Below are 7,003 nucleotides of genomic sequence, written 5' to 3' on the forward strand. Positions count from 1 at the left end.
GGCGTCTGGGCGACACCACATAAAGGGCTTTAAAAGAAATGCCACAGTCGGGCGTCTGAGCGACACCACATAAAGGGCTTTTAAAAGAAATGCCACAGTCGGGCGTCTGAGCGACACCACATAAAGGGCTTTAAAATAAACACTCATAGTGAATATCCCGGAGGTAGAACAATCCTAGAGATACTCGATAATAACAATAATATCACGGGTTAGTCAACAACAATAATAATCATACTTATCACAAGTCACGAGTAGTAATTCCATTTCTGGTTAACAGTTTCACCTCCGAAGACCGACACTAAGACCGACACCTGACCCATCCTAGACTGTAATCCTTAACCATGGACACGGCTATTCGAATAGGTTTATTCTCTGCAGAGGGTGTACTCTTTACCCACGAGTAACGGATTTCTTTAGTCCATCGGGACTAATTCCGTCTACGGTCTTTTTGTTGAAAACACACCTAATTTGCACACACCAGCTTATCACACACGTGTCTGGAATCACCCACGACACCTGTTAAGCAAACTCTAAGTGGGGAGGCTACAACCTCGCGTAGCATGGGATCAAATTTATATCGCGCGCTCTAAGGGGTGGCCTCCCCTCTCGGTCCCAACCGGAAACACCCATGCCCCCGGACCAGGTGGCCTGCCTACCAGCTACAACCGGTATCTTCCACCATGGCCTCTCTATACGGTGTGTGCTAGAAAGAGGTTGACAACTTACTAAACCGTACTCTACTTGCTGTAGAGACGAGTGGTAGTACGAAACAAGTATGGGGGTTACTGGAACAAGACTCGATCTACGGTCGACTCAGGAGGTTCAAGTATTCCCTGCATGATTAGTATAACAAATATATTTCATCCAACAGAGTCAGCGCTCATATCACCTTGCCATGCCATACCAGACATAACCGTCCCGACGGAGACCGGCGACAAACTCATACCTACCCAAGGCAGAGGTTTTCCCGGTTTCCTGCCAGTATGCATGCAAGGCTCATGAGGGTGATTATCATCAAAAGTGTGTTCATTTCCAACAGCATGGAAATCAATAACATGCACCCATGCATATGATCATATCACATGAAATAACAAGTCCTTCGAAATGCGGTGGTGTTATAAATGCATCAACGATCACACCAAAAATATTATGCCGGGATTCAGAATGCTTGCCTTCAATGTTGTGGAGGGGTGGGGTGCTCTCCAAAACTTTTTGAAAGTTTCTTCTCTCTCCCCAAAATCCTATTTGAAAATATATTTGAATTAACACACATTTCAAAAACAGAACAAAAAGTTGTTTCAAAATTTTTCAAATAAATCTTAAAATAAACTAGACCAAATTTGAGGAAGGTAGGAAAAAGAATTAATTCATTTGGAGTTGTATTTAAAAAGATAAAGCCAGTCAAAGATTTGGTCAAAATCTGTTTTTTAAATAAAACAGAAAAAGAAAACGTTTCAGACGAGATTACGCTTTCGAAGCGGGGGAAACGTACAGCGATGGATTACGCCTTCACTTAAACACGTGGACGGCGCGGGGTGTCACTGACAGTGGGCCCGCCTGGCCCACTGGTCAGGTTTGACCAGTCGCCGCGCGTCGTCTCCTTCCTCTGCCCGAGCGGAGCGGGGCTCCGGCGATCGTCGCCGGCGTTTGGCTGCTCCTCGCGGGCCCCCGAGGGTGGGGATGGATCCGTAAGGCTGGCGCGGTCCTCCCGGTAGTCGTTGGGTCAGCTGGGACGGAGTGAGCTACCGGCGGCGAGCTCCGCGGCGGAGGAAGGCTTCGGTGGCGAAGTGACTTTGTGGCGGCGTTGGCTCCCGATCAAAATCAAGTAGGGGGTTGGGTTCCTGGAAGGAAGTAGGGGTTCTTGGTGAAGAGAACGGAGAGGAGGAAGCCCTGGTTGCGCCGGAGTGCACGAGACAGTGGCGGTGGCAGGAGTTGCCGGAGATGAGGAAGACGGCGTTTCCCTGACGATTGCGGGCTATGGGGGTTCCATGGGGGTAGCCTGAGATCGCGTGCGTGCTCAGAGGGGCTCGGGGTGTCCATTTATAGTGCGACGAGGTCGGTTCCGCGGCGGTGGATAAGGGCGGCCGGCGAACCGCCGTTCCGTAGCTGCAGGGGAACGTGGTGGCGACGAGAGCTAGGCGACACCCTTGTGGATGAGCTCGCACTGCTCCAGGGGCAGGTGGCGAGCCGGGGTGGCTTGGGCGGCGCTGAACGGCGCAGGGCTGTCGGGCGGCGGCGGCGGCTAGCTCTTGGCTTGCCGGGCGTGGCGAGGAGCGGCTTGGCGCGTAGTGGTGAGAAGGGAGTGCGCGGCAAGGTTCTGCAGTGGGCCAAGACCGTGGGGGCCAGCGTGTCGGCTCGTGTGCGCGGCTGCAATATGCGCGCTCTGGGCGCGCCCAGCGCACGCACACCAGATGTTCGGCGAAATGCCATGGCACTCCAGAGCGCTTGGTTGAGGCTGGAGTTAGCAGGTCAAGGTTTGGGCTTGCAAGGGGATCAGTGGACAAGCTGGTTTGGTCAGGAGATCAGGTTCACAGTGCAAACCAAAAATTCATGCCAAAACAGATCATGCCCATAAGGTGTTTGACAAAATGCCAATGGCACTTAGGCAAGTATTGGAGTGGCCAAAAACTCCATATGGTTGGTCTCTTTAGGTGAAAGGGGGAGTGGTGTGGTTATTTGGACAAAAGGGGAAACTTGCTAGTGCAAGTTTTGCAAAACTTCAATTCTAGACAGGAAATAAATAGCATTATTTCATGAACCAAAAATGATCCAAAAGGTGCATGCTCCTGGACTTATGGGTTTAACATGGAGGACTACAAGTAGGAGAAAGAATAAAGGGCTAAAGAGCAAGCAAAAATATGGTTGCTGCACAAATCATCAAGTTGGTCCAGAATGGAAATGAGGTTGATTCACTCAAATTTTTCAAAGAACAACCCTGGATTTTTGCACAAAGTGGAATGATATGCTCCTACTGACCTCCCCTAATTTTGGTAGAAGTTTTAAAGAAATATTCAAATAGGTTGTAGTGCAAAATGCACTTTGGACCAGAGAAGAAAAATTGAGTGTAGGGCTCAAAATATTTCATGAATGAAATATATTTTTGCATAATAGTGATTTAAAAACATCACATGACATCTCCAAATTTTTGTGGAAATTTTAAGTGAATCTATCAAATGGTTGTAGTTCAAATATGGCCATTTAACCTTGAAAAACTATTTTCAAGAAAGTAAAGATCAAGCAATTAAATTAGTTAATTAGTTACACTGATAAAAGGAAAGTTTTTCTTGAGGGGTTAAACAAGTCCAATAACACATTTGAAAAGTTTTCTCTTTGGGAAAAACTCATCATAACAGGGAAGGAAATGAGTTAAAAATCAAAATGGAGCTCAGAAATCCAAAGTTTTAATTCCTGGAAAAAATTTAATTTAATAAAACAAGGCCAAATTTTTGGGGTGTCACAACGAGATGACCCTGGTGATGCTGACGGCGAGCCTCCCAAGAAGAGGGTTCCTGCGAAGGTGATGTGGTATGCTCCTATAATACCACGGTTGAAACGTCTGTTCAGAAACGGAGAGCATGCCAAGTTGATGCGATGGCACAGTGAGGAACGTAAGAAAGACGGGAAGTTGAGAGCACCCGCTGACGGGTCGCAGTGGAGAAAAATTGAGAGAAAGTACTGGGATGAGTTTTCAAAGGACCCAAGGAACGTATGGTTTGCTTTAAGCGCGGATGGCATTAATCCTTTCGGGGAGCAGAGCAGCAATCACAGCAGCTGGCCCGTGACTCTATGTATGTATAACCTTCCTCGGATGTGCATGAAGCGGAAGTTCATTATGATGCCAGTTCTCATCCAAGGCCCTAAGCAACCCGGCAACGACATTGATGTGTACCTAAGGCCATTAGTTGAAGAACTTTTACAGTTGTGGAATGGAAACGGTGTACGTACGTGGGATGAGCACAAAAAGGAGGAATTTGACCTAAAGGCATTGTTGTTCGTGACCATCAACGATTGGCCCGCTCTCAGTAACCTTTCAGGACAGACAAACAAGGGATATCACGCATGCACGCACTGTTTACTTGACACCGATAGTATATACCTGGGAAGCTGCAGGAAGAATGTGTACCTGGGCCATCGTCGATTTCTTCCGACCAACCATCAATGTCGAAAGAAAGGCAAGCATTTCAAAGGCGAGGCAGATCACCGGAAGAAGCCCGCCATGCGTACCGGTGATCACGTACTTGCTATGGTCAATGATTTACACGTAATGTTTGGAAAGGGTCCCGGCGGACTAGCTGTTCCGAATGACGCTGAGAATCACGCACCCATGTGGAAGAAGAAATCTATATTTTGGGACCTACCCTACTGGAAAGACCTAGAGGTCCGCTCTTCGATCGACGTGATGCACGTGACGAAGAACCTTTGCGTGAACCTGCTAGGCTTCTTGGGCGTGTATGGGAAGACAAAAGATACACCTGAGGCACGAGAGGACCTGCAACGCTTGCACGAAAAAGAGGGCATGCCTCCGAAGCAGTATGAAGGTCCTGACAGCTACGCTCTTACGAAAGAAGAGAAAGAAATATTCTTTCAATGCCTGCTCAGTATGAAGGTCCCGACTGGCTTCTCGTCGAATATAAAGGGAATAATAAACATGCCAGAGAAAAAGTTCCAGAACCTAAAGTCTCATGACTGCCACGTGATTATGACGCAACTGCTTCCGGTTGCATTGAGGGGGCTTCTACCGGAAAACGTCCAATTAGCCATTGTGAAGCTATGTGCATTCCTCAATGCAATATCTCAGAAGGTGATCGATCCAGAAATCGTACCAACGCTAAGGAGTGAGGTGGCGCAATGTCTTGTCAGGTTCGAGCTGGTGTTCCCACCATCCTTCTTCAATATCATGACACACGTCCTAGTTCATCTAGTCGACGAGATTGTCATTTTGGGGCCCGTATTTCTACACAATATGTACCCCTTTGAGAGGTTCATGGGAGTCCTAAAGAAATATGTTCGTAACCGCGCTAGGCCAGAAGGAAGCATCTCCATGGGCCATCAAACAAAGGATGTCATCGGTTTTTGTGTTGACTTCATTCCTGGCCTTAAGAAGATAGGTCTCCCTAAATCGCGGTATGAGGGGAGACTGACTGGAAAAGGCACGCTTGGAAGGGACTCAATAATATGTAGGGACGGATATTCTTGGTCTCAAGCACCCTACACAGTTCTACAGAACTCTACCTTGGTGACCCCGTATGTCGATGAACACAAGAACAGTCTGCGCTCCAAACACCCGGAGCAGTGCGACGACTGGATTACATGTGAACACATCAGGACTTTCAGCAGTTGGTTGGAAACACGTCTCAGAGGTGACAGCACTGTTTGTGATGAGCTGTACTTGTTGTCCAGGGGACCATCTTCGACTGTAATGATTTGGAAAGGATACGAGATAAATGGGAATACATTTTACACGATTGACCAAGATGAAAAGAGCACCAACCAAAACAGCGGTGTCCGCTTTGATGCATCAACTCACAATGGAAATGACACATATTATGGTTACATAGTAGACATATGGGAACTTGACTACGGAGTAGATTTTAAGGTCCCTTTGTTTAAGTGCAAGTGGGTTAATCTGTCAGGAGGCGGGGTACAGGTAGACCCATAGTACGGAATGACAACAGTGGATCTGAAAAATCTTGGGTACACTGACGAACCGTTCGTCCTAGCCAATGATGTGGCACAGGTTATCTATGTGAAGGACATGTCTACCAGACCGAGGAAAAGAAAAGATAAGGAAGCGAATACATCATACAATGAGCCAAAGCGCCACATAGTTCTTTTAGGAAAAAGGGACATCCTGGGAGTGGAGGGCAAGATAGACATGTCTGAAGAGTATGAAAAGTTTCATGAAATTCCCCCCTTCAAAGTCAAGGCTGACCCAAGCATCCTGATAAACGATGAAGATTATCCATGGTTACGGCGCAATAAGCAAACGACACAAGCGAAGAAAAAGTGAAGACTTTCTCCCGCAACTATTATGATGATACCATGCCAACTTTGTAACAGACGAGTATGATACCATTGTCCGTTTTGTACATGCACATGCTATGCCAACTTTTTCAGAGTTCATTTGAAAACTATGAATTTGAAAACCTCGCCAACCGAAGGGCGCTCACACCAGTTTATAAGCCCGTCCCTCTACACGCCTTGTTGAGCTCACAAACTTGTGATTCACACAAATTTCAAAGAAAACTAATGGCACAAACAGAAAGTTTATAATTTTTCTGACCTAAAAGCAAAAAGAATTAAAAAATAAAGCAAAAAACCAAAAGAAAATAAATAATGCAGAAAACAAAACAAAAAAACTTGAAAAAAAATAAAAATAGCAACAATAAGTATTTTGTTGTAAGTAGAAACAAAATAAAATAAATAAATAAAGCAAAAAAGTGTTTTCAAATTAGAAAACTAATGGCACTAACAGAAAGTTTATAATTTTTCTAAAACTAAAAGCAAAAAGAATTAAAAAATAAAGCAAAAAACAACAAAAAATAAATAATGCAGAAAGCAAAACCAAAAAAACTGGAAAAAAATAAAAATAGCAACAATAAGTATTTTGTTGTAAGTAGAAACAAAATAAAATAAATAAAGCAACAAAGAAAACAAAAAAAACAAAAAAAAGTGCCACCTACTGGGCCCCCACGGCCTGAATACGACTAGAAACCCTACCATGGGCCAGGATTCAGGCCCGCGGGAGGCCCAGTAGGCCCACAGGCACAGATTGCACGATCAGGCCCGAAAGCTTGCAGTTGAGAGGAGCTCGAGAGGGTGGGCGCAGCAGCGCTTATAAACCACTCTCGAGCTCTCTCAACTAGCGAGGTGGGACTAAACTTTTCGGCGCGGGGCAGCACAAGGCCTTTGGTCCCGGTTGGTGGCACCAACTGGGACTAAAGGGGGGATTGGTCCCGGTTGGTGCCACGACCCGGGACTAATGCCCCCCTTTAGTCCCGGT

The sequence above is a fragment of the Triticum dicoccoides genome, chromosome 5B (assembly GCF_002162155.2).
Source record: "Triticum dicoccoides isolate Atlit2015 ecotype Zavitan chromosome 5B, WEW_v2.0, whole genome shotgun sequence".
Taxonomy (NCBI): Eukaryota; Viridiplantae; Streptophyta; class Magnoliopsida; order Poales; family Poaceae; genus Triticum; species Triticum dicoccoides.